This window comes from Hyla sarda, chromosome 11 (assembly GCF_029499605.1).
Source record: "Hyla sarda isolate aHylSar1 chromosome 11, aHylSar1.hap1, whole genome shotgun sequence".
In the NCBI taxonomy this organism is placed as follows: Eukaryota; Metazoa; Chordata; class Amphibia; order Anura; family Hylidae; genus Hyla; species Hyla sarda.
The window spans coordinates 2,295,982-2,323,039 of record NC_079199.1 but is presented as its reverse complement, the minus strand read 5'-3'; the positions used below and the strand labels follow the sequence as shown (position 1 = coordinate 2,323,039).

General features: G+C 47.0%; 1 protein-coding gene across 2 annotated transcripts in view; it reads right to left on the bottom strand.

The window, feature by feature from the left end:
• The window catches only part of FLRT2 (fibronectin leucine rich transmembrane protein 2), a 72,771-nt gene that overhangs the window by 25,254 nt on the left and 20,459 nt on the right, over nucleotides 1-27,058 (bottom strand). The window contains exon 1 of one of the 2 annotated variants that reach the window (XM_056546308.1): nucleotides 2,944-2,963. The exons of the other annotated variant lie outside the window; for it this stretch is intronic. The gene's annotated coding sequence lies outside the window, so the exon portion shown is untranslated. Of the gene's footprint in view, nucleotides 1-2,943; nucleotides 2,964-27,058 lie in introns of those variants that run through there. 2 annotated transcript variants of the gene reach the window in all.

Genomic DNA, 27,058 nt, shown 5'->3' with positions numbered 1-27,058 from the left:
GACAATGATAGTTGCGCCATAGTGTGCGCACTGACCGTATACACCCTGTGGCCCCCCTGCTGGTCATCTGCCTGTGTGTAGAGCGCTGGGGCCCCTGCTATAAACTTTGCAGTCATGAAAATGGCGTATTGATTGATTGGCGCCTGAGCACAGACATAGGCTGTAGCGGTGTAACTAGACCTGTAATTACCAATCAGCACCCTTCTCTGCAGTGAAGCGGGGCACTCATGGCGGGCGCAGGGCATACAAGGTTATTATTCTACATCTTGTGAAGGGCAGGAGAGGCGGTATATTCTAATGTCCCCTCCTCTCAGTATATGTGCAGTATAGGGGCACTCTGCGGGCATAATAGGGGGCACTCTGCAGGAACAATAGGGGAGCACTCTGCTGGCACAACAGGAAGGCACTCTGCAGGCAAAACAGGGGGCACTCTGCTGGCACAATAGGGGGGCACTCTGCTGACACAATAGGGGGCACTCTGCTGACACAACAGGGGGGCACTCTGCTGACACAACAGGGGGGCACTCTGCTGACACAACAGGGGGGCACTCTGCTGGCACAACAGGGGGGCACTCTGCTGGCACAATAGGGGGGCACTCTGCTGGCACAATAGGGGGGCACTCTGCTGGCACAATAGGGGGGCACTCTGCTGGCACAATAGGGGGGCACTCTGCTGGCACAATAGGGGGGCACTCTGCTGGCACAATAGGGGGGCACTCTGCTGGCACAATAGGGGGGCACTCTGCTGGCACAATAGGGGGGCACTCTGCTGGCACAATAGGGGGGCACTCTGCTGGCACAACAGGGGGGCACTCTGCAGGCAAAACAGGGGGCACTCTGCTGGCACAATAGGGGGGCACTCTGCTGACACAATAGGGGGCACTCTGCTGACACAACAGGGGGGCACTCTGCTGACACAACAGGGGGTACTCTGCTGGCACAATAGGGGGCACTCTTCTGGCACAATAGGGGGGCACTCTGCTTGCAAAACAGTGGGCGATCTGCTGGCACAACAGGGGGGCACTCTGCTGACACAACAGGGGGCACTCTGCTGACACAACAGGAAGGCACTCTGCTGGCACAACAGGGGGCACTCTGAGGGCACAATAGGGGGGCACTCTGCTGGCACAATAGGGGGGCACTCTGCTGGCACAATAGGGGGGCACTCTGCTGGCACAATAGGGGGGCACTCTGCTGGCACAATAGGGGGGGCATTCTGCTGGCACAATAGGGGGGCATTCTGCTGGCACAATAGGGGACACTCTGCTGGCACAATAGGGGGGCACTCTGCTGGCACAATAGGGGGGCACTCTACTGGCACAATAGGGGGGCACTCTACTGGCACAATAGGGGGCATTCTGCTGGCACAATAGGGGACACTCTGCTAGTATTAAAAAGGGGTCTTCCCAATGTAGACATTTATGGCCTATCCCCAGGATGTCTTATATATGTAGAGATTTAATGGAGAAGGGGCCGTATGTGTCCGCTGATCCCTGCATTCACTTATATTAGAGTTACACAAGCGGCTAAACACACACTCAGCTATAAAGAGGTGACAGCTCTCCAGCATTATGTGTAAGCAGCTTACAATTCACTGCAGCAACTAAGAGAAGAACAATGTGACAATGAACGCCAGAGCATCTAATGTACACACAATATGATATACACACAAAGAATACACACATCAGAATATACACACAACATGCTGCACACACAGAGTATACACACAACATGCTGCACACACAGAGTATACACACATACCGTATACACACACACACACACACACCAGAGTATACACACATACAATACACACACACAATATGCTATACACACAGATAAAGAATACACACATCAGAGTATACACGCAACATGCTGCACACACAGAGTATACACACAACATGCTGCACACACAGAGTATACACACAACATGCTGCACACACAGAGTATACACACATACCGTATACACACACACACACACACACCAGAGTATACACACATACAATAGCTTGCACACACACACAGAGTATACACACATACAATACACACACACAATATGCTATACACACAGATAAAGAATACACACATCAGAGTATACACACAATATGCTGCACACACACATACATTATACACACATACAGAGTATACACACACACACAATATGCTATATACACAGATAAAGAATACACACATCAGAGTATACACACATACAATAGGCTGCACACACACAGAGTATACACACATACCGTATACACACACATACAGAGTATAAACACATACAAAGAGCTGCACACACACACACACACATATACCGTATACACACACGTACAGTATACATACATTCTATACATTCAGACAACGCTGGAGATTTATTATTTTAAAGTTCAATATAAAACTCGACCAAACAAAAGATGCTACAAATGGATCCCAGAGCTGTAACCTGCGATAGAACTGGTGGACATGATGGACACATTTACAAACTATTACACCAAGTAGTTAGAATCAAAACAATGGTGCAGATCATTAATAAATATGGCGCATTTTACAACTTTTCTTAGCCACGCCCCCTTTTCTAGACACCTTTCAGATATATATATATTGCACGGAGAGTATTCTGCCGTGTTCTGCAGCAACATATATTATACAAACAGATAAAATATACCATAAATATTATATATATACACAATACACATACGACACATATATCTCTTCACACACATCACAGCGCAGGAATAAAATAGTCGCCCACCTATCCCCCCACAACAGCTGAAGCTCCTCTCTGGGACGGTGACGTCCGGCGTCTACGTTATTGGGTTACAGTGACCGCAGCTCAGACCCCAAACAACTCAGCGGGTCCGAGACATCACAAGAGCCCCCAGAGCAGAATATTCCACGTCCTAGACCCTGATTACACCCTACAGGGTACCCCCCCACATAAGGACTCACAATATCATTCTTCCCCTCTGCTTTACACTGCAGCTCTGCTTGTTCTGATTGGCTCCGGTGTAGACGCACAAGCCCTGCAGAGAGTAAGCAGAGAGGATTACAGTAAGGAGAGAAGAACATAAACTACAAGGATCTGAGAAAAGAAACCTTATAAGGAGACTACAGTAGATAGTCTGAGGGGAGGGGCCTCTATTAGGGGGAGGGGCCTTAATAATAGGGAGGGGCTTCAAGGTTAGTAGTCATCATAAAGAAGCGTCACGCACAATTTAAAGGGATTCTCCAGAATTTTATGAATGGAAGGAAAATTATAAAACATGTAAAAAACTTTACACCCAATGTGTCTCCAGCTGTTGCAAAACTACAACTCCCAGCACGCCCGAACAGCCAGTTTTGCCACCACAACTTCCCTATATGGGGCTGATATAACAGTGCTCATTAGGGCGTAACTATAGGGCAGTGGTCTCCGAACAGTGAACCTCTAGGTGTAGCACAACTACAACTCCCAGCATGCCAAGACATGCCAACGTTGTATTTTCGCAACAGCTGGAGGTCCACAGTTTGAGGATCACTGGCTGACAGTATACATACATTATATAGTATAACATGGCTGCAGGAGGTCTATATGTGGGTATGAGCTGCCATACTGTATATATATATATATATATATATATATATATATATATATATATATATATGTGTGTGTGTATTATACTGTATATACTGCAGTGGTCTTTAACCTGCATATCTCCAGATGTTGCAAAACTACAACTCCCAGCATGCCCGGACAGTATAAATTCATTATATAGTATAACATGGCTGCAGGACGTCTATATGTGGGTATGGAGGTGCCGTACTGTATATACTGCAGTGGTCTTCAACCTGCGGAACTCCAGATGTTGCAAAACTACAACTCCCAGCATGCCCGGACAGCCGTTGGCTGTCCGGGCATGCTGGGAGTTGTAGTTTTGCAACATCTGGAGGTCCGCAGGTTGAAGACCATTGATATACTGTATCTGTGCGCATTCTCATGCCCAGAATAGCGGTGTCACTGATATCCAGCATATAGTATCACATTATATTTGGATACAGTATCACATTTGGATACATTATACATCTATACAGGTATCACTGTATAAAAGCCAGACAAGATAGGGGTGGTCAGAGGAGGGAATATAGTGAGTGAGCGGGCGGGGGTTTACAGTAATCTTCCTGACAATAGGCCGGTAATGCTGCAGTTTGTATTGTGTCTTATATTCAGCCAATGGCCCTTTCTGCCTCTCAATGGAAGCGAAGCTGAGGTTCTGCAGTTAGCAAATTGCTCTTCTCTATATGAATTATTCTGCACAATGAAGCGGTGCTCGTCTTTTATAAGGAAAGATGCGGAGGGGGAAAAAGTAATTTCAAAAGCATCTTTCAGGGAGTCGGGGGAGCGTCTAAGTGTGTGGAGAGGGGGGCATCCTCATGGGGGTACAGGATCCTATATATGGGGGATATAGACCCTATAACCTGTGGGTGCTGATCTCTATACACTATACAGGATCCTCTATATGGGGGATATAGACCCTATAACCTGTAGGTGCTGATCTCTATACACTATACATGATCCTATATATGGGGGATATAGACCCTATAACCTGTAGGTGCTGATCTCTATACACTATACAGGATCCTCTATATGGGGGATAAAGACCCTATAACCTGTGGGTGCTGAGCCCTATACACTATACATGATCCTATATATGGGGATATTGACCCTATAACCTGTGGGTGCTGATCTCTATACACTATACATGATCCTATATATGGGGGATATAGACCCTATAACCTGTGGGTGCTGAGCCCTATACACTATACATGATCCTATATATGGGGGATATAGACCCTATAACTTGTGGGTGCTGATCTCTATACACTATACATGATCCTATATATGGGGGATATAGACCCTATAACCTGTAGGTGCTGATCTCTATACACTATACATGATCCTATATATGGGGGATATAGACCCTATAACCTGTAGGTGCTGATCTCTATACACTATACATGATCCTATATATGGGGCATATAGACCCTATAACCTGTAGGCGCTGATCTCTATACATGATCCTATATATGGGGGATATAGACCCTATAACCTGTGGGTGCTGAGCCCTATACACTATACATGATCCTATATATGGGGGATATAGACCCTATAACCTGTGGGTGCTGATCTCTATACACTATACATGATCCTATATATGGGGGATATAGACCCTATAACCTGTAGGTGCTGATCTCTATACACTATACATGATCCTATATATGGGGGATATAGACCCTATAACCTGTGGGTGCTGAGCCCTATACACTATACATGATCCTATATATGGGGGATATAGACCCTATAACCTGTAGGTGCTGAGCCCTATACACTATACATGATCCTATATATGGGGGATATAGACCCTATAACCTGTGGGTGCTGATCTCTATACACTATACATGATCCTATATATGGGGGGATATAGATCCTATAACCTGTGCAGAACAACCATTGGGGGGCGCCGTCCTCCCCTCTATATTGTATCTCTATAGATTTACTGAACAATCTCGTCGTCCATTAAAGAATTCAGAAAGAAAATTAAAGTCTTGAATCCGGGGGCGGAAAGAGACATAAAAACTCGGAGTGAGAACTGTAATGGAGGACGGAGAGAGGGGGCACCCCGACATCAAGAGATATGGGGGAAGAGAGAGGGGGCACCCCGACATCAAGAGATATGGGGGAAGAGAGAGGGGGCACCCCGACATCAAGAGATATGGGGGAAGAGAGAGGGGGCACCCCGACATCAAGAGATATGGGGGAAGAGAGAGGGGGTACCCCGACATCAAGAGATATGGGGGAAGAGAGAGGGGGTACCCCGACATCAAGAGATATGGGGGAATAAGAAGGAAGGAAAGTGAAAAGAAAGAGAGAAAATAAATAAAAAATGGAAAATGTTTAAAAAATAAAAAAAAAAGAGAAGAAAAAAAAATAAGAAAAAGACACAATGAAAGGAAAGAGAAAAAAGATGAGGAAGGTGCAGATATAGAAAAAAGACTATAGAATGACAGGGACCGATGTGAGGGGTGACAGGGACCGATGTGAGGGGTGACAGGGACCGATGTGAGGGGTGACAGGGACCGATGTGAGGGGTGACAGGGACTGATGTGAGGGGTGACAGGGACCGATGTGAGGGGTGACAGGGACCGATGTGAGGGGTGACAGGGACCGATGTGAGGGGTGACAGGGACCGATGTGAGGGGTGACAGGGACCGATGTGAGGGGTGACAGGGACTGATGTGAGGGGTGACAGGGACTGATGTGAGGGGTGTCAGGGACTGATGTGAGGGGTGTCAGGGACTGATGTGAGGGGTGACAAGGACCGATGTGAGGGGTGACAGGGACCGATGTGAGGGGTGACAGGGACCGATGTGAGGGGTGACAGGGCCTGATGTGAGGGGTGACAGGGACTGATGTGAGGGGTGACAGGGACTGATGTGAGGGGTGACAGGGACTGATGTGAGGGGTGACAGGCTCTGTACACCACTGCAGAATATGATGGTGTTAATAAAGAAAAAAGAACCCTGCGGCCTCTGGAGCAGTGACACATTCTGCATATTACACTGTAACCCTTGTGGCCCCAGGGGAGGTCAGAGGTCAGATATCCTCCCGGTCTCTCCAGGTGTGCAGCTTACAGGGGGATTACCTGGGGCCCGGACCCTGTGCTCACCTGTCCGCTGTCCCCGGTCTCTACTTCTACAATGTTCTGCCCAATGATCACCAGAAGGATTCGGGCCTGGTATGGTGGGCCCCTCTGCATCTATGGGGTCCCCCAAACCCTATAGTCTCTGCTGGTAGTGAAGAGTTAATGGAGGGCACATAAAGTGGCATCCTCACCACACGGCCAATAGCAGAGAGCGGCCATGAATTATTTATCTCCCCATTACAGCCGAGCGCTGGGAACTTATGATTGTTCTTCTTTAATTTCAGCAGAAGTCAAATTATTCTCTTAATCTCCATCTGAAAGTGCAGAGAACAGTCTGTGTCCCCGAAGGATCCGTAATTGGAGAGAGCAGATGTAGGCGGAAGAGCGGGGCCTCAGAGCTGCAATCCACATCACAAACACGTTTACCCCAAATTACAGCCCTGTAATCTCACATCTACATGATTGATGGCTTAAAGGGGCAGCCATGGGCCGAAGGTGTCTGAGGGGCACCGAGCTGTAAACTGAACCAAACGCAACACTGACCTATTTAGGGGGCGTCCTGCAACATTCACATCTATAGGGGGCGTCCTGCAACATTCACATCTATAGGGGGCGTCCTGCAACATTCACATCTATAGGGGGCGTCCTGTAACATTCACATCGATAGGGGGCGTTCTGCAACATTCACATCTATAGGGGGCGTCCTGCAACATTCACATCTATAGGGGGCGTCCTGCAACATTCACATCTATAGGGGGCGTCCTGCAACATTCACATCTATAGGGGCGTCCTGCAACATTCACATCTATAGGGGGCGTCCTGCAACATTCACATCTATAGGGGGCGTCCTGCAACATTCACATCTATAGGGGGCGTCCTGCAACACTGACATCTATAGGGGGCATCCTGCAACTCTGACCTATATAGGGAGCGTCCTGCAACATTCACCTATATAGGGAGCGTCCTGCAACATTCACATCTATAGGGAGCGTCCTGCAACATTCACATCTATAGGGGGCGTCCTGCAACATTCACATCTATAGGGGGCGTCCTGCAACACTGACCTATATAGGGGGCGTCCTGCAACATTCACATCTATAGGGGGCGTCCTGCAACACTGACCTATTTAGGGGGCGTCCTGCAACTCTGACCTATATAGGGAGCGTCCTGCAACATTCACATCTATAGGGAGCGTCCTGCAACATTCACATCTATAGGGGGCGTCCTGCAACATTCACATCTATAGGGACATCCTGCAACATTCACATATATAGGGGGCGTCCTGCAACACTGACCTATATAGGGAGTGTCCTGCAACATTCACATCTATAGGGGGCGTCCTGCAACACTGACCTATATAGGGGGCATCCTGCAACATTCACATCTATAGGGGGGGTCCTGCAACATTCACATCTATAGGGGGCGTCCTGCAACATTCACATCAATAGGGGGCGTCCTGCAACACTGACCTATATAGGGAGCGCCCTGCAACATTCACATCTATAGGGAGTGTCCTGCAACATTCACATCTATAGGGGGCGTCCTGCAACATTCACATCTATAGGGGGCGTCCTGCAACATTCACATCTATAGGGGGCGTCCTGCAACATTCACATCTATAGGGGGCGTCCTGCAACACTGACCTATATAGGGGCGTCCTGCAACATTGACATCTATAGGGAGCGTCCTGCATCATTCACATCTATAGGGGGCGTCCTGCAACGTTCACATATATAGTGGGTGTCCTGCAACACTGACCTATATAGGGGGCATCCTGCAACATTCACATATATAGGGGGTGTCCTGCAACACTGACCTATATAGGGGGCGTCCTGCAACATTCACATCTATAGGGAGCGTCCTGCAACACTGACCTATATAGGGAGCGTCCTGCAACATTCACATCTATAGGGGGCGTCCTGCAACATTCACATCTATAGGGGGCGTCCTGCAACATTCACATCTATAGGGACATCCTGCAACATTCACATATATAGGGGGCGTCCTGCAACACTGACCTATATAGGGAGTGTCCTGCAACATTCACATCTATAGGGGGCGTCCTGCAACACTGACCTATATAGGGGGCATCCTGCAACATTCACATCTATAGGGGGGGTCCTGCAACATTCACATCTATAGGGGGCGTCCTGCAACATTCACATCTATAGGGGGCATTCTGCAACATTCACATCTATAGGGGGCGTCCTGCAACACTGACCTATATAGGGAGTGTCCTGCAACATTCACATCTATAGGGGGCATCCTGCAACACTGACCTATATAGGGGGCATCCTGCAACATTCACATCTATAGGGGGGGTCCTGCAACATTCACATCTATAGGGGGCGTCCTGCAACATTCACATCAATAGGGGGCGTCCTGCAACACTGACCTATATAGGGAGCGTCCTGCAACATTCACATCTATAGGGAGCGTCCTGCAACATTCACATCTATAGGGGGCGTCCTGCAACACTGACCTATATAGGGAGCGTCCTGCAACATTCACATATATAGGGGGCGTCCTGCAACACTGACCTATATAGGGAGTGTCCTGCAACATTCACATCTATAGGGGGCGTCCTGCAACACTGACCTATATAGGGGGCATCCTGCAACATTCACATCTATAGGGGGGGTCCTGCAACATTCACATCTATAGGGGGCGTCCTGCAACATTCACATCAATAGGGGGCGTCCTGCAACACTGACCTATATAGGGAGCGTCCTGCAACATTCACATCTATAGGGAGCGTCCTGCAACATTCACATCTATAGGGGGCGTCCTGCAACATTCACATCTATAGGGGGCGTCCTGCAACATTCACATCTATAGGGGGCGTCCTGCAACATTCACATCTATAGGGGGCGTCCTGCAACACTGACCTATATAGTGGGCATCCTGCAACATTCACATCTATAGGGGGTGTCCTGCAACATTCACATCTATAGGGGCGTTCTGCAACATTCACATCTATAGGGGGCGTCCTGCAACATTCACATCTATAGGGGGCGTCCTCCAACATTCACATCTATAGGGGGCGTCCTCCAACATTCACATCTATAGGGGGCGTCCTGCAACACTGACCTATATAAGGGCGTCCTGCAACATTCACATCTATAGGGGGCATCCTGCAACATTCACATCTATAGGGGGCGTCCTGCAACATTCACATCTATAGGGGGCGTCCTGCAACATTCACATCTATAGGGGGCGTCCTGCAACATTCACATCTATAGGGGGCGTCCTGCAACATTCACATCTATAGGGGGCGTCCTGCAACATTCACATCTATAGGGGCGTCCTGCAACATTCACATCTATAGGGGGCGTCCTGCAACACTGACCTATATAGGGGCGTCCTGCAACATTCACATCTATAGGGGGCGTCCTGCAACATTCACATCTATAGGGGGCGTCCTGCAACATTCACATCTATAGGGGGCTTCCTGCAACATTCACATCTATAGGGGGCGTCCTGCAACATTCACATCTATAGGGGCGTCCTGCAACATTCACATCTATAGGGGGCGTCCTGCAACATTCACATCTATAGGGGGCGTCCTGCAACATTCACATCTATAGGGGGCGTCCTGCAACATTCACATCTATAGGGAGCGTCCTGCAACATTCACATCTATAGGGAGAAATCTGCATAATTTACTGTAGCTCTAATGTTCACCAATATCAGTGTCAAGTTTGCTACATTTGTAGGTAGCAGAGGTCGGTAATGCTGGTGCGAGCCGTTACATGAAGTTTTCTTCTCTAATTACAGCTAAAGTTGCAGTAATGGCTAGAGATGAGCGAACTTACAGTAAATTCGATTCATCACGAACTTCTCGGCTCTGCAGTTGATGACTTATCCTGCCTAAATTAGTTCAGCCTTCAGGTGCTCCGGTGGGCTGGAAAAGGTGGATACATTCCTAGAAAGAGTCTCCTAGGACTGTATCCACCTTTTCCAGCCCACGGGAGCACCTGAAAGCTGAACTAATTTATGCAGGATAAGTCATCAACTGCCGAGCCGACAAGTTCGTGACGAATCAAATTTACTAGTAATGGCAGCCGACTGCAGCTTTAGACACAACTAGAGGAAAAAAACTGTGCTATCTACATATGCAACAAACATTAACTGGACACTTAACACATCTCATCCTATTGAATCTGCCAAGTTAGAGTTTTCTACATCTGTATGTAACGAACATTTTACGTAACATTCTCTTCTAATTGTGGGATTCAGCTGCTCATGAACACTGTTTCGCCTCTATTCACAGACAACAAGCAGATATTTGGAAGCAGCTCTGGAGGTGACTGGAGTAAAAGACAAGTAACAACAATAAAAGCGAAATACTCGTAAAGTTTCTCAACTTTTTATCCGTCCGCGTAAACCACGAAAATGATGTTTAAAGTAGAAACTTCCTGAGTAAAGGGATTTGTAGACACGGCCCGGAGCACAAAATAACAAATAATTGTGTTCATCACGCCCTTCAGTAAAATGCGCTGCGCCTGTGCATGAGGGATGAATGACAGCCAAATCATCTCTCATAGGAGAAGTCCCAGCGACACGGTCACAAGTCAGATTTGTCAAGAACTTTATCATAATAATAAAAGAAGAAACTTACAACATATTCCAGATTCTTCTGCAACAATCCAAGGAAACTATGTGACCGGAAGGTTCCGGATCCCGGCCGAGCCTAGAATTACTACCCGCACTCTGTGTGTCAGTCTATACTGCATTACTGGAATTGGATTCATGAACCAGGAAGCTCAGGATGAGCAGAGCATTTGGTTGTATGATATTAAAGCAGTGTTTCCCAACCAGGGTGCCTCCAGCTGTTGCAAAACTACAACTCCCAGCATGCCCGGACAGCCTTCGGCTGTCCGGGCATGCTGGGAGTTGTAGTTTTGCAACAGTCGGAGGCACCCTGCATGGGAAACAATGGCCTGAGGTTGTCTAGGATTGTTGGGAGTTGTAGTTTTGCAACAGATAGAGGCATCCTGGTTGGGAAACAATGGTCTTAGGCTGTCTGGGCATGCTGGGAGTTGTAGTTTTGCAACAGATGGAGGCACACTGGTCGGGAAATAATAGCCTAAGGCTGTCTGGGCATACTGGGAGTTGTAGTTTTGCAACAGTCGGGGGCACCCTGCATGGGAAACAATGGCCTGAGGTTGTCTGGGATTGTTGGGAGTTATAGTTTTGCAACAGATAGAGGCATCCTGGTTGGGAAACAATGGTCTTAGGCTGTCTGGGCATGCTGGGAGTTGTAGTTTTGCAACAGATGGAGGCACACTGGTTGGGAAATAATAGCTTAAGGCTGTCTGGGCATGCTGGGAGTTGTAGTTTTGCAACAGTTGGAGGCACCCTGCATGGGCAACAATGGCCTGAGGTTGTCTGGGATTGTTGGGAGTTGTAGTTTTGCAACAGATGGAGGCCCCCTGGTTGAAAAACACTGGCCTAAAGCTGTCTGGGCATGCTGGGAGTTGTAGTTTTTCAACAGCTGGAGGCACACTGGTAGGGAAACAATAGCCTAAGGCTGTCTGGGCATGCTGGGAGTTGTAGTTTTTGCAAAAGCTGGAGGCCCCCTGGTTGGAAAACACTGTCCTAAAGCTGTCCGGGCATGCTGGGAGTTGTAGTTTTTCAACAGCTGGAGGCATACTGGTCGGGAAACAATGGCCTAAGGCTGTCTGGGCATGCTGGGAGTTGTAGTTTTGCAAAAGCCGGAGGCACCCTGGTTGGGAAACAATGGTCTTAGACTGTCCGGACTTGCTGGGAGTGGTAGTTTTGCAACAGCTGGAGGCACACTGATTGGGAAACACTGATATAAAGGATGCCCTGGGGCTGTGGTGAATTGGGGGGATCCTATAGATTTTGTCAGATTCTGCCGAATTCTCAGACAATGACGTGTTTTGTGTTAGAGACAATTCCTGGTTTATCTGATGAGCGCTGATGGGTCGGTGACAGGCGGACACAGGGAGGCGCTCTCTCTATCTGCCTTAATGGTTGCTTTTCGGCAGACAGATGAGCGGGTGTTGATGGAGGTGCAGGCAGTAGGTAACGCTCTCCTCACCTATTCACACGCCATGAAGGTTACATTGTACAATAACCTGAACCCACGATGACGGACGCCATTTGTTCTTCTTGTTGCTGTTTTTATGCAGTAAAAGGGACATTGATTGGGGTCTTCTGTGCAGAGGATCTCTGCTCCCAGATTATTGGGGGGAGGGGGGCCCCTTTATTACCTCACATGACTATGATGACATTGTTTACTTTATGTTCCTGATACTTTGATATCTACAGTGGAGGGTTCTACCTTAATATAATAAGGAAGGGTGAAGAGCTTCATGGTATCTCAGCTAAGATACTATGGATGTGTCTTACAGCAGAACAAGCAGCAGAATAGTGAGTGCAGCTCTGGAGAATACGGCATGATGTAACAGCAGAATAGTGAGTGCAGCTCTGGGGGAGAGGACATGATAGAGCAGCAGAATAGTGAGTGCAGCTCTGGAGGAGAGGACATGATAGAGCAGCAGAATAGTGAGTGCAGCTCTGGAGGAGAGGACATGATAGAGCAGCAGAATAGTGAGTGCAGCTCTGGAGGATAAGACATGATGTAACAGCAGAATAGTGAGTGCAGCTCTGGAGGATAAGACATGATGTAACAGCAGAATAGTGAGTACAGCTTTGGAGGATAAGACATGATGTAACAGCAGAATAGTGAGTACAGCTTTGGAGGATAAGACATGATGTAACAGCAGAATAGTGAGTACAGCTTTGGAGGATAAGACATGATGTAACAGCAGAATAGTGAGTACAGCTTTGGAGGATAAGACATGATGTAACAGCAGAATAGTGAGTGCAGCTCTGGAGTAGAAGACATGATGTAACAGCAGAATAGTGAGTGCAGCTCTGGGGGAGAGGACATGATAGAGCAGCAGAATAGTGAGTGCAGCTCTGGAGGATAAGACATGATGTAACAGCAGAATAGTGAGTGCAGCTCTGGAGGATAAGATATGATGTAACAGCAGAATAGTGAGTGCAGCTCTAGAGGAGAAGACATGATGTAACAGCAGAATAGTGAGTGCAGCTCTAGAGGAGAAGACATGATGTAACAGCAGAATAGTGAGTGTAGCTCTGGAGGATAAGACATGATGTAACAGCAGAATAGTGAGTGCAGCTCTGGAGGAGAAGACATGATGTAACAGCAGAATAGTGAGTGCAGCTCTAGAGGAGAAGACATGATGTAACAGCAGAATAGTGAGTGCAGCTCTGGAGGGTAAGACATGATGTAACAGCAGAATAGTGAGTGCAGCTCTGGAGGATAATACATGATGTAACAGCAGAATAGTGAGTGCAGCTCTAGAGGAGAAGACATGATGTAACACAGAATAGTGAGTGCAGCTCTGGAGGATAAGACATGATGTAACAGCAGAATAGTGAGTGCAGCTCTTGAGGATAAGACATGATGTAACAGCAGAATAGTGAGTGCAGCTCTGGAGGATAAGACGTGATGTAACAGCAGAATAGTGAGTGCAGCTCTGGAGGATAAGACATGATGTAACAGCAGAATAGTGAGTGCAGCTCTGGAGGATAAGACGTGATGTAACAGCAGAATAGTGAGTGCAGCTCTAGAGGATAAGACGTGATGTGTAGGTGTGTGTCTGGAGTGTACATGCTGGTGTATATGTCAGGAGAGGTATACAGATGTTCTGGTCCTCATATCCCACCAGTCAGTGCTGCCCCCTCAATAATACAGGCAAACTGGGGGATCACTAAGCAGCTCTAGGGTTGTGCAGGATCAGCGGTATGTGTGTCCTCCCTGCACTCACTATACAGGACAGTGACCTGGGTGGGAAATCAGAAATAAAAAAAAAGACACTCATTGCCCACCCAGCTTTCCAAGGAGCAGATATAACTAAGGACTGGCTGTATAGCAGGCGCCACTGTTCTCTACTTCTATTTACAAAAATGTAACTAAATATACTAAAAGAAGTTCCTAAGTTTCTTGTTCCCTCGCTGGCTGTAATGACTCATAGTGATGGCTCCGCCTCCTGCGCTGTACAGTCAGGATCACACACCACAACCACAGTCTAGGAAAAAGAGTCACATGACCAGTCTGGGGCTACAAAGTAACAAGTCACTGGAAGCCCAAAAGTAACTAAATCTAAGCTTCCACGGTGGAGCGGCCTGCGGGCGCAGTGTCACCCAATCCCTGTCAGGGAGACAATGGCAGGTACAGTCCCTGCGCCAGCGTCAGACTAAACACTCCGAGATAACATCACATCGCCCTGGGCCCGAAACGCGGCGGCCTCAAGAATCTGCAAGTGAAGGCCTGAGACGTCTGACAGGAAACGTGGAAACCAGAGAAATAAGACACCGCCAACCTGGGCGTCACGTGTCAGGGAAAAGACGTCAGAAGGAGGGGGAACTACAAGTCACAGCATATCCCCTATGAACACCATGGACAGACCTTACTAAATGTACTAAGTATTCGGACTGTGTTATTTTGGTCAGGACTTGAACCGGGACCAAAGACAGAAGAACCAACAAATGTTTCCAGGATAGTTTTTTCTCTTTTTGGGTTTAATTTCTGGTTTTAGCTAAAAATATCAACTAAAAACTGTGAGTGAACATGGACTTAGGCCACTGGTCTCCAAACTGTGGCATCCCAGATGTTGCAAAACTACAATTCCCAGCATGCCCGGACAGCCAACGGCTGTCCGGGCATGCTGGGAATTGTAGTTTTGCAATATCTGGGGGGGCCACAGTTTGGAGACCACTGACTTAGGCTGTGATTCCATGATGTGGGGAATTGAAAATAATAATAATAATAATAATAATAATAATAATAATAATTAATAGTAATAATAAATAATAATAGTAATAATAAATAATAGTAATAATAAAAAATAATAGTAATAATAATAATAATAATAATAATAATAATAATAGTAGTAATAATAATAATAATAATATTAAATAATAATAATAGTAATAATAATAATAATAATATTACATAATATAGTAATAATAATAATAATAATAAATAATAATAATAGTAATAATAATAATAATAATAATTTTAAATAATAATAGTAATAATAATAAATAATAATAGTAATAATAATAATAATGGTAATAAATAATAATAATATTAAATAATAATAGTAATAATAACTACAACAACAACAATAATAATAACAATAAAACAATTCTGAAACATGAACCGACTTGTAACCATGTTTCATTATTTTGAATTGTTTCCGACTTGTAACATTGTAACAATCCTAAGAATAGTTTGCGTAGACTCGGAGGTATTTACCACATTTACTTCGGACAATATACTGACTATTCCAATAATTGTTACAACTGGACAAAAAATGTTTTTAAAAAAAAACTAATAAATAAATAAACAAACAAGTTAATAAAAAAAACGAATAAATAAACAAATAAATAAATAAACGCGTTGAAAACCCCAACCCCAAATCCAGACCAAATCACCTTAGTTATATCTTATTATCTAGGAAAGCTGGGTAACAACCAATATGGCCACCATTACAGCCCCCACCCACTGCTTGTATTCAACTTTCCCAATGCCCTAAATGGCAGATGTACCTCATTATGCATTACATCTTCTTCTCCCAGTGTTGCACAGTTACATACATTTACTTCTCATCTTTCTAGGAAAGTTAGGTTGACATTTGGTGCCAGCACAGATTATTACTCAGCTTTCCTACAGCCCTGACTGTCATCTCTGCTGTATTACATTTTGCTACATTGCCTGTCCCCATCTCGCGTCCTCTCAGTGATCCAGGAAAGCTGGGTGGATGTAGAGCTTTGTGGGGGGGGGGGGGGGGGGGGTAAAGTGTTATAGTCACCCAGCTTTCCCAGACACAGCTGAAGAGTTTAGGACTGATATATACAGAATGCCCTATTGTGTGCAGGTGTAGAATGGGGGGCTCCTGTACTTATTATCCAGTTAGGGGGCTCCCGTAGGGCTGGGGCTCAGCAGCCGGCCTTATGGCTCCAGTATATAGGTATATACCTCCGGGCTGGCTGTATGGATGTTTGATATAGTTTATCTCAATTATAAAGAGGTCAGGGGTCACTTTAACTCAGGTCTTGAGGTTAAAGGTTGTGGCAGTCCTATGTAACAAAACCATAATCAGGGCTTACTGAAAAGTTCTGCAACTTAATTAAAATGTTGTGTTTGAATTTCTCACCATTTTTAAGATCTCTGCTTGCTGTGAGTGAATTGGAACCTTCATACTAACATTGTGTCCTGGTCTAAATTTGTCTCGCAGCTGAGGGTTTGCCACAGTTGCATCCAGTCTAGCCAATCCTCTATGGAAGTGGTCTTCAAACTGTGGACCTCCAGCTGTTGCAAAACTACAACTCCCAGTATGCCCGGACAGCCAGCGGCTGTCCGGGCATGCTGGGAGTTGTAGTTTTGCAACAGCTGGAGGTGCACAGTTCGCAGACCACTGCTCTATGGGCTCATCAGCCTTGACTCCAGACTGATGCAGCTTACTTGCACTGATACATTGTAACAAACTACAGATAACTGAGAGATCTGCCTAGACTGGATACAATTGTAACGAACCCTCAGCTGCAAGAAAGGTCAGCCTGAGACATCATGTCAACCTCCGGAGTAAGAATGCTTCTGTTCACTGCCGGAAAGCAGAGATCTTGAAATTGGTGAGGGATTGAAACACAGAGGCAAAGTGGTAGATTCCTTTTTACAGGACAAAGCTCAAATCATGTCCTGGTCTCTTATTTCTCACAGCTGAGGGTTCGTTACAGTTGGCTCCACTATATAAATCTCTCTCTCTCCCTTGCCCTGTTAGTTTTCTGCAATGTATCAGTGCAGCTACCATGTATAATGCTACTTACATGTAACAAAACCTCAGCTGTGAAAAGTATGCGGCCACAGATTTGAAGACTTTTTGTACAGATGTCTTTAAACTGGTGAAGAATTAAAGGGGTATTCCAGGCAAAACCTTTTTTTATATATATCAACTGGCTCCGGAAAGTTAAACAGATTTGTAAATTACTTCTATAAAAAAATTCTTAATCCTTCCAATAGTTATTCGCTTCTGAAGTTTTCTGTCTAACTGCTCAATGATGATGTCACGTCCCAGGAGCTGTGCATGATGGGAGAATATCCCCATCGGGACGTGAGTCATCAGAGAGCAGTGAGACAGAAAACAACAACTCAACTTCAGAAGCTAATAACTATTGGAAGGATTAAGATTTTTTAATAGAAGTAATTTACAGATCTGTTTAACTTTCCGGAGCCAGTTGATATATAAAAAAAAAAAAAAAAAAAGTTTTGGCCTAGAATACCCCTTTAACCACCCAAAGAATGTATTTATTTTTTCACATGTTACACGATGGCGCCCTACTACAACGGCTGGGCGGCACCGGGCCGATTAGGCATAAGGGCCACTGACTGTGGGTATGGGGAGCAGGCGGTCAGGAAAGGGTTACAGTGAGCCCCCTCTCTCCCCCTTTCCTAGGCAAGGGACATAGGTGGTCACATGGGTAAAGGGGGCAGGTCGGCCCCTCTCCGTTATAAGGCCTGGATCCCCCTCCCAGGTTCTCTTTCCGTTTACCTGTGAAGCTGCCAGTGGAGACAGCGACCGCCCTCCCACCCCTTTTGTTTTTATTTGGTGTTTTTTTTCCCATTTGTTGTCTTGTCTTATATAACCCCCTGTTTAAAAAAAAAAAAAAAAAATATATGTTTATATACTAAATATTAATGACAAAAATAAATTAGGAGACATTCCAACTGTATTTATTGATGGAAATATTTTGTTTTAAATGTCTTTTCCTCAGTGGACTGTTTGGGTGGATGGTTTGTTTGTTTTGTGTTACTCCAGGGTACTCTGGTGAAAAACTTTTTTTTTAAATCACCTAGAGATGAGCGAACTTACAGTAAATTTGATTCGTCACGAACTTCTCGGCTCGGCAGTTGATGACTTATCCTGCATAAATTAGTTCAGCTTTCAGGTGCTCCGGTGGGCTGGAAAAGGTGGATACAGTCCTAGGAGACTCTTTCCTAGGAATGTATCCACCTTTTCCAGCCCACCGGAGCACCAGAAAGCTGAACTAATTTATGCTGGATAAGTCATCAACTGCCGAGCTGAGAAGTTTGTGACGAATCGAATTTACTGTAAGTTCGCTCATCTCTAAAATCAACTGGTGCCAGAAAGATAAACAGATTTTTAAATGACTTCTATTAAAAAATATTTATCCTTCCTGTACTTATTAGCTGCTGAATACTACAGTGGAAATTCTTTTCCATTTGAAACAGTGCTCTCTGCTGACATCTCTGTTCATTTTAGGAACTGTACAGATCAGCATATGTTTGCTATGGGGATTTCCTTTTACTCTGGACAGTTCCTAAAATGGACAGAGATGTCAGCAGAGAGCACTGTGCTCATGATGTCAGCAGAGAGCTCTGTGTTTCAAACGGAAAATAATTTCCACTGTAGTATTCAGCAGCTAATAAGTCCTGGAAGGATTAAGATTTTTTTTTATAGAAGTAATTTACAAATCTGTTTAACTTTCTGGCACCAGTTGATTTAAAAAAAAAAAAAAAAAGGTTTTCACCGGAGTACCCCTTTAAGTCACAGCTGGCGGTACAGGAGAGAAATCAATGGAGAATCGGAGGTGGAAGGCTGGTATGCCCGTCGGTTGGTATGCCCATCGGTTGGTATGCCCATCGGTTGGTATGCCCATCAGCTGGTATGCCCGTTGGCTGGTATGCCCATCGGTTGGTATGCCCATCGGTTGGTATGCCCATCGGTTGGTATGCCCGTTGGCTGGTATGCCTGCCGGTTGGGATGCCCATCAGCTGCTGCCGGCGGCTGGCTGTGTGCTTCCCCTGGTTGGCAATCTTATGGGAGTTGAAGGTTTTACTACTTTGTTAATATCATTATACATAAAGCTGTGGCCGACCCCCCTAGTTATTTCCTAAAGGCTTAATATAAATGGTGGGGGGGGGGCTACGAGCGGAGGTTGGCAAGGGGAGATGGTCATTACGCACAGTCTGAATGGCGTATACATAGTGATGCACTTGCCGATAAAAGGATACAATGGCGCAAGAATTACGGATATAGTACTAAGAGTTTGTAACCTAGCAACAGGGAGATTGTAAGCGTGCGCCTCCTCTGGCATGTGACCTCAATCATTAGGCGACCGTCCAAGCCTCGCACCTCTGGAGAACGCAGCACCGCAGAGCATGGCGAGAGAGCGCGGTCCAGGCCAAGTGACCGATTCGCACAAACAAGCGCCGAGCAGTCAGTGATCCCCCCTCCGGCTCTCCTGGGATGCGTCTTGGCAGCGGCTGCGCCGTATCTCAGCTCGGATACTGAGCCGCCCGCGATACGAGGAGATGACCCCAAATTGACAGAGATTAAGTTAAATCAATGGATTAAATCAGGAGTCGCCAAGGGTCAAAAGGAGGAGAAAATAGTCACAAGTGACTGCGGCGCCGCAACCGCTCCAGAGACTCCCGGGGTCAAGAAGGAATTAAAGGGCCGGGGCAGCGAGATTAATCAATGGACAGTGCTGCGACTTCCTAATAGAGCGCGAGACTCCGACCAATATCCCTGATATATCAATTACATAAAACACCTAATACTACTCACAGCTGAGCATTTGTAACAATTGCTTCATCCGGACACAAACAGAAGAACAAAACTTCTGCGCTAAAATACATCAGTCAAGTTCAGTCCGCTCACAGAGCATTGTCTAGACTGGATGCAGATGTAACAAACCCTCAGCTGTGAGTAATATTACAGGTTTTCATTCAATTTGCTTGAGGCAGAAAGATAAGAACAACATTATTCCCTCCCCCCCCCCAGATGATGTCATGATAATGGGGGCACAGATGATGTCATGATAATGGAGGCATAGATGATGTCATGATAATGGGGGCACAGATGATGTCATGGTGATGGGGGCACAGATGATGTCATGGTGATGGGGGCACAGGTGATGTCATGGTGATGGGGGCACAGGTGATGTCATGGTGATGGGGGCACAGGTCATGTCATGGTGATGGGGGCACAGGTCATGTCATGGTGATGGGGGCACAGATGATGTCATGGTGATGGGGTCACAGGTCATGTCATGGTGATGGGGGCACAGGTCATGTCATGGTGATGGGGGCACAGGTCATGTCATGGTGATGGGGGCACAGATGATGTCATGGTGATGGGGGCACAGATGATGTCATGTTGTGGGGGCACAGATGATGTCATGATGATGGAGGCACAGATGATGTCATGTTGTGGGGGCACAGATGATGTCATGATAATGGGGGCACAGATGATGTCATGGTGATGGGGGCACAGATGATGTCATATTGTGGGGGCACAGATTATGTCTTGTTGTGGGGGCATAGATGATGTCATGTTGAGGGGGCACAGGTGATGTCATGGTGAGGGGGCACAGAGGATGTAATGATAAGGGAGGTACAGATGATGTCATGGTGATGGGGCACAGGAGATGTCATGATAAGGGGGGCACAGGTGATGTCATGTGATGGGGGCACAGGTGATGTCATGTGATGGGGCACAGGTGATGTCATGTGATGGGGCACAGGTGATGTCATGTGATGGGGGCACAGGTGATGTCATGTGATGGGGGCACAGGTGATGTCATGTAATGGGGGCACAGGTGATGTCATGTGATGGGGGCACAGGTGATGCCATGTGATGGGGGCACAGGTGATGTCATGTGATGGGGGCACAGGTGATGTCATGTTGGGGGGGGGTAAAGATGCTGTCATCAGAATGTCTCAGTAGTGCAGCCTCAGGCTCTGGGTCAGGTGGTTAGACCCTTTGATAGTTTCACGGTCGGTTTCGTTTCTTCGCGGGGAGGCAGTGGCGCTGGAGACGATGAAAAGTTATTGCAGCGTTCAGCTGATGTGACCCTCGATGGCCGGTAATACGTTGCGGATTCCAGGAGCTGAGAGCAGTTTACGAGCGTTTCAAGAGATGAACGATAAAATCTGACAGCGGAACAAAGCGGCGGCGCGGTGACCGCACTAAAGTCGTTTACTGGACATCAGGGAGTATATAACAATGACCAACCGTAAATGGTTATAAATACCGGACACCGCATCGGTCACACAGCCAGGGATACAAATCAAAGATGGCGGCAAGGATAGGAACAGTGTATCTAAGCTTATCATGTGTGATACGGCGTAGCACTACTTTACCCATCATCACTGATGCTGCTGAGCCACTGTATCTAATTTTATATTGTGTGATACAGTCTACTGAGCCACTGTATCTAACCCATTTACTTGTGATACCGTCTGCGGTATCTAAGTTAACCATGTGTGATACAGTCTCAGCCTCCATCCTTGTGGTCTCTTCTTCTCTGCCCTTTATGTGCAGTTTGGTGGGTCCGGGGATTATCACGCATCGGATTGTTTTTAGCCATAACGTTGAGGGTTAAGTTGCAGCCTTCATGTTGGTGTGGCCCCCGCATTGATTTCAGCGCAGATAGGAGGCGCTATTGACCGCTCTGAGCACTGAATGAGACGCTTCGTGTTTTCCAGTCACCGACACGTTCCGCGGCTCCAAGCAAAAAAAAAAAAAAAACAACCTGCGTCTCCGATATTATATCTGTGTATAATTTGCATTTACAATTCCAGATGGATGTTCTGCCTCGTTGTTAGAGATCCGGCCTCACCTCAGCAGTCACCGCGGCCCCGGAGTCATCTGCACCGACTGGAGGACGGAAAAGGATGCGGAAGAGAATAATGGGGCAAAAAGAGGGAAAATACACCAAATAATGGACACTTCCTCTGTCCTCCTCCTCCAGACTCCTCTCTCCTCCTCCTCCAGACTCCTCTCTCCTCCTCCAGACTCCTCTGTCCTCCTCCTCCAGACTCCTCTCTCCTCCTCCTCCAGACTCCTCTCTCCTCCTCCTCCAGACTCCTCTCTCCTCCTCCTCCAGACTCCTCTCTCCTCCTCCTCCAGACTCCTCTCTCCTCCTCCTCCAGACTCCTCTGTTCTCATCCTCCAGACTCCTCTCTCCTCCTCCTCCAGACTCCTCTGTCCTCCTCCTCCTCCAGACTCCTCTGTCCTCCTCCTCCTCCAGACTCCTCTGTCCTCCTCCTCCAGACTCCTCTGTCCTCCTCCTCCAGACTCCTCTGTCCTCCTCCTCCAGACTCCTCTGTCTCCTCCTCCAGACTCCTCTGTCTCCTCCTCCAGACTCCTCTGTCCTCCTCCTCCAGACTCCTCTGTCCTCCTCCTCCAGAATCCTCTGTCCTCCTCCTCCAGAATCCTCTGTCCTCCTCCTCCTCCAGACTCCTCTGTCCTCCTCCTCCTCCAGACTCCTCTCTCCTCCTCCTCCAGACTCCTCTGTCCTCCTCCTCCTCCAGACTCCTCTGTCCTCCTCCTCCAGACTCCTCTGTCCTCCTCCTCCAGAATCCTCTGTCCTCCTCCTCCAGAATCCTCTGTCCTCCTCCTCCTCCAGACTCCTCTGTCCTCCTCCTCCTCCAGACTCCTCTGTCCTCCTCCTCCTCCAGACTCCTCTGTCCTCCTCCTCCAGACTCCTCTGTCCTCCTCCTCCAGACTCCTCTGTCCTCCTCCTCCTCCAGACTCCTCTGTCCTCCTCCTCCTCCAGACTCCTCTGTCCTCCTCCTCCTCCAGACTCCTCTGTCCTCCTCCTCCTCCAGACTCCTCTGTCCTCCTCCTCCAGACTCCTCTGCCCTCCTCCTCCAGACTCCTCTGCCCTCCTCCTCCAGACTCCTCTGTCCTCCTCCTCCAGACTCCTCTGTCCTCCTCCTCCAGACTCCTCTGTCCTCCTCCTCCAGACTCCTCTGTCCTCCTCCTCCTCCTCAGGTCATAGTCAGCCCAAATAATGATCTGCAGACCGCGATGGAGCTCCCCCTAGTGGCTTCTGCAGAATGGATGGATTTGATCTTGTGACTTGAGCTCTCTAAGGGAAAATGAGAAAACCGTGTATACACTATAGGACAGGACACCCGTACGGGCTGAGAAATGTTACTGCTGCTTAACCTGAACTCCCCCAGATCTCACATACAGCAGTGGGGAGAGACAGAGACATTGTAGGGCATTGAGATATTATTACATGAGGGGCAGAGATATTGTATGGGGGGGGGGCAGAGATATTACATGAGGGGCAGAGATATTGTATGGGGGGGGGCAGAGATATTGTATTGGGGACAGATATATTGTATGGGGGGGCAGAGAGATTGTATGGGGGGAAGAGAGATTGTATGGGGGCAGAGAGATTGTATAAATGGAGCAGAAAGATTGTATGGGGGGGGCAGAGATATTGTATGGGGGGCAGAGATATTGTATGGGGTAAAGAGATATTGTATGGGGGCAGAGAGATTGTATGGGGGGCAGAGAGATTGTATGGGGGGCAGAGAGATTGTATGGGGGGCAGAGAGATTGTATGGGGGGCAGAGAGATTGTATGGGGGGCAGAGAGATTGTATGGGGGGCAGAGAGATTGTATGGGGGGCAGAGATAGTTTAAGAGGGGAGGGGGGGGGGGGTGTCTAAAGATATTATATTGGGCCCAGAGATATATGGGGGCAGATATATTGTATGGGGTAAAGAGATTGTATGGGGGCAGAGATATTGTATGGGGGGGCAGATATATTGTATGGGGTAAAGAGATATTGTATGGGGGGGGGCAGATATATTGTATGGGGGGCAGAGATATTGTATGGGGGCAGAGATATTGTATGGGCGCAGAGATATTGTATGGGGGGCAGAGATATTGTATGGGGGGCAGAGATATTGTATGGGGGGCAGAGATATTGTATGGGGGGCAGAGATATTGTATGGGGGGCAGAGATATTGTATGGGGGGCAGAGATAGTTTAAGAGGGGAGGGGGGGTCTAAAGATATTATATTGGGCCCAGAGATATATGGGGCTGCAGATAGATTGTATCACAGTGGGATTTTATGAGGGTCGGGTGGTTTTAGGAGGGGGGAGGTTATGGGGGGGGCAGAGATTGTTGGGGAGACAGGTAGATTGTATTGCAGTAAAATATTATGATGATGGGGGTAGAGGGATTGTTAAGGGGCAGGGAGGTCATGGGGGGCAGATAGATTGTATTGTGATTTTTTATGAGGGTGGGGTGGAGGCCTTGTTTGGGGGCAGAGAGATTATAGGGGGGCCCAGAGATTAAATTGGGGTGCAGACAGAGGGCCGCTCTAACCCCCTTCCTATTCTCCTTTCATCCCTCTCCTTCCCTCCGGCGTACCTGCGGGGAGCCTCTTTGTTTAGTCTGCATTAATGGTTTGTTCTGCTTACTGCAGCGGCAGAGGATAAATTATCGGTAAATAATTCAGGAGCCTGAAGGAACGCTCTAAATCGACAATATTATCCTTGTCTTTCCATGTGCACCTAGAGATGACACCGGAAATCTGCAGCTTATTACACATCACACGGAACGCAGACAAGAAACCCCGGTGTACGTGACGCCGCTCCAGAATCACCGGCAGAGGGTGAACGTGGCCCCTCTAACCTATGGGGCCCCAGGGGTGCTGGACAGGTTAAACATATGGCATGTGGTCCCCCCCCCCCCCCACACACACACACTTGGGTATTAGGATTAGATCTTAATTCAGTATTTCCCAACCAGAGTGCCTCCAGCTGTTGCAAAACTACAACCCCCAGCATGCACAGACAGCCAAAGGCCATCCATTATGGCAGCTCGGTAACACCATCCACTCCAGTAGAGGTGGAGATGTGGCATGTGGCTCCCTGCTCGGTAGTTTTGGGCAAGTGTTTCCCAACCAGTCTGCCTCTGGCTATTGCAAAACTGCAACTCCCAGCATGCCTGGACAGCCAACGGCTGTCCGGGCATGCTGAGAGTTGTAGTTTTGCAACATCTGGAGGTACACAGGTTGGAAAACACTGGTGTTGGCCAACACTGATCTAGGCCAATGGTTGTCCAGGCATGCTGGTAGTTGTAGTTTTGCAACAGCTGGAGGTACACAGGTTGGATAACACTGGTGTAGACCAACACTGATCTAGGCCAATAGCTGTCCGGGCATGCTGGTAGTTGTAGTTTTGCAACAGCTGGAGGCACTCAGGCTGGAAAACACTGGTGTAGAACAACACTGATCTAGGCTGTCTGAGCATGCTGGGAGTTGTAATTTTGCAACAGCTGTAGGCCCCCTGGTTGAGAAACACTGTCTTAATTATTGAGAAGTATCCGGACATCTGTAGGACGGCACTTACTTTACCTAATCTGAGAGAACGTTTACAATTCTATTACATATAAGCAAGTAAATTCCTTTGGATCTGTGGATGTGACAATTTCTGTATATTTAGGATTATTATATTCCAGATTAAAGGATCCCCCTTCACACTCACCGTGTCCTGATGTCACTGGGAAAAGGATGATTCTCAGTGTGACCAACAGGGGGAGCTGGTGAGTTGTGAAGATTCCAGGACAATCCTAATAATGGGCTCCTGAGTCAGTGTTCTGTAATAACTGGGGGGACACTGGGGGGACACGGGGTCTGTGACTCATCAACGGCTCCATTCACATTCAAAATAATGGCTAAAAACTAAAAATAACCCGATCCGCGGTGAACGCCTGTGTCAGCGATCTGCGGCCTCTAATGCTGTCACAAGGTCCCTTATTGCATCATTAGGGTTAGTCCTGGTTTTTCCATTGAATTGACAAATTTTATATACAGTGATTTGCATCACATGGTTGGCCCGGCATAAATCTCTAAACAAATAAATAATAATCATAATAATAATGATGATATTATTATTATTGATGATGATGATGATAACAATATCATCATCATCAATATTAATAAATTGATTTAAAAAATCAGCTTTAGGTTTAAAGGGGTACTCCGGTGGAAAACTTTTTTTTTTTTTTAATCAACTGGTGCCAGAAAGTTAAACAGATTTGTAAATTACTTCTATTAAAAAAAATCTTAATCCTTTCAGTACTTATTAGCTGCTGAATACTACAGAGGAAATTATTTTCTTTTTGAAACACAAAGCTCTCTGCTGACATCATGACCACAGTGCTCTCTGCTGATATCTCTGTCCATTTTAGGGACTGTCCAGAGCAGCAAATGCTTGTTATGGGGATTTTCTCCTACTCTGGACAGTTCTTAAAGTGTGCATTCAGCTGTTGCAAAACTACAACTCCCAGCATGCCTGAACCAACCAGTGTGCCTCCAGCTGTTGCAAAACCAATTTCCAGCATGCCCAGACCAACCAGGGTGCCTCCAGCTGTTGCAAAACTACAACTTCCAGCATGCCCGGACCAACCAGTGTGCCTCCAGCTGTTGCAAAACCAATTTCCAGCATTCTCGGACCAACCAGTGTGCCTCCAGCTGTTGCAAAACTA